The 2,212-nt window shown below is 35.5% G+C and overlaps 1 non-coding gene across 1 annotated transcript; it reads right to left on the bottom strand.

The window, feature by feature from the left end:
* Positions 1–371: 371 nt before the first annotated feature.
* Positions 372–478, bottom strand: LOC146893873 (U6 spliceosomal RNA). The gene has a single exon (XR_015002908.2). It is a non-coding gene; the product is annotated as a U6 spliceosomal RNA (small nuclear RNA).
* Positions 479–2,212: the final 1,734 nt, after the last annotated feature.

Here is a 2,212-nt window from a genome sequence, read left to right as displayed (position 1 = left end):
TAATTTTTTCTAAAACTGTATAAATATTTGGTTTGTTCTCATTTTGAAAGATAGTTTAATTTTCAATAAACAAAGGATTTTAGATTAACCTTTGTTTAATATCTTAAATACTCATTATATTGATTTTGACTTTTATATTTGCTGCTAAGAATTCAGCATAGATCTTTTTACTCCTGCTCTTTTGATTTCTCCCAAATAATATTTCTAAAAGATGTTCCTTCATGTTATCTTTGTAATTTTAAATTTTTCTTGTATTTTTGTTTGAAATTTAGGAGGGTTTTGAGGTATGGCTTTCCTTTCTTAGACTTGGGAAAAAATCTATTTTTTCTTTTTTTAAAATTAATTAATTAATTATTTTATTTTTTTATCTAAAAAATATGGAACACTTCACAAATTTGCGTGTCATCCTTGTGCAGGGGCCATGCTAATCTTCTCTGTATCGTTCCAATTTTAGTATATATGCTGCCGAAGCGAGCACCTTGGGAAAAATTTTTGTCTTAATATTCTGACCACTGTTCTCTTTATTTTCTGTAAAAAAAAAAGTTATACACACATAGGCATGTCTTCTGTATCCCAGATACATCCTCCACTTATTACTCTATACTCATTTCCTTACTCTGTGACAAAACATAGATCATTTCCTTAAAAGATTATTTGTGTTCCTGTTCACTAATTCTTTTGACTTTCTTTAATCTTCTTTGATTTCTAATTTTAGTCATAGAATTTTTATCTGACTTTTTAAATAGGATTTTTAAAACAGTCCATGCTCTGCTTTCTATTGTATATTTTGTTGCATTCATAAATCATAGTTTCTTTAAAGTTCATCTGAGGGCACAAGTGTCTGATACTTTTTGTTGCTAACTTTCTATCATCTATTTATTTTTTGTTTGTTATTTGATTTTTAACTTGACATGGTCTACATCTTTTCATTAAATACACCCATGTGTGTTTAGAAATCTTAGAGGTTCTGGATGGCATTCCTTGTTTGTTTTCTGGAAGTTATAAAAGCTATTTGAAGAATTCTCTTTTAATTAAGTTTGTATTTCTGACTGTGGTTACATGCATCTTTTATGCATTCCCTTACTTTTGTTACTAGCCTGTAGAAGTTCTCAATTAAAAATCTGGCTTTTCCTCCCAATCTTTACGAGAGAATCTTTGTTTCATGGTGGATGTCAATTAAAGTAGAGAGCCACAATTGGCCACTATGTGGGGAATTGAGGAGTGAGGCATGTCTAGTTCTAAGTGGGGTGTCAATATCACACTTCCTGCCTCTATGGTCCAGGGATCATCATGGAAGAGTGGCAGAAAGCTTGTAAGAGCCAGAAGTAGTGGGCATCTACGCTGACCTAACAGGGCTGCTGTACACATGAACTCAGTGGATGTGATGGAATCCTGAAAAATCTCCTCAATATCAAGCCAGGCAAAATTCCAGCATGGGGACTGGAGGGATGGCTCAGCCATTAAAGGCTAGGCACACAACCAAAATTCCAGCATGGACTGGGGAGGAACTGATAATGTTCAACCTCTGTATGAGGGATTGAGGAGTCACAATTGATGGTTGCTGGGTGAGGGAGAGTTAGTTTTCTTCCTGGATGTAGTTCCTGAGAGACTATCCATATTACAGTAGATGATCCTAGATGCCTGCATATACAGGCAGTACCAAACGGACTCAGTAGATTTAAAAGGGGGTAAAGGAGAGCATGGAATTGGGAGGGGGAGGAATTTAAGGAGTTAAAGAGGGTGGGTTTGACAAAGAGCATTCATTGGATGGATTATAAAACTCCCAAAGAATAAAAAACAAAACAGAACAAAGAAAACAAACAAAACAAAACAATTCCTGAGTGTTCTATCAGGACTTTTCTTCTCTTCTGTGGTGGGCTCTGGACTTGAACTTTAATTCCCTTCAGCTAAAGACTACCTAAATCTCTGCTTAGCTTTTTTAGTCTCCTAGCAGCCTCTTTTGCTTGATTTTTCTCTATGGACCTGCATGATGCAGAGTTGAGAAGTTCAGGAAGCAATTCTGGGGGCAAAGCACAAGTGTAATTTTATTCTGTGACTAGGGTCCTTCCAGTCCTAGTTGTTGTAATCATGATGATGAATAATCATTTCTCCTTCCAATCCACTGAGACTTGACTAGCTCCATGCTGTCACTTTCTTTTTGCTCCCCATGTTTCTTGCCACATTTTGGCAAGATTCCAAAGGAAAACAGTGG

Source organism: Myodes glareolus, chromosome 8, assembly GCF_982192425.1.
Source record: "Myodes glareolus chromosome 8, mMyoGla1.1, whole genome shotgun sequence".
NCBI lineage: Eukaryota > Metazoa > Chordata > Mammalia > Rodentia > Cricetidae > Myodes > Myodes glareolus.
Note: the sequence above shows the minus strand (reverse complement) of the source record. Positions and strands in the feature narration are given on the sequence as shown.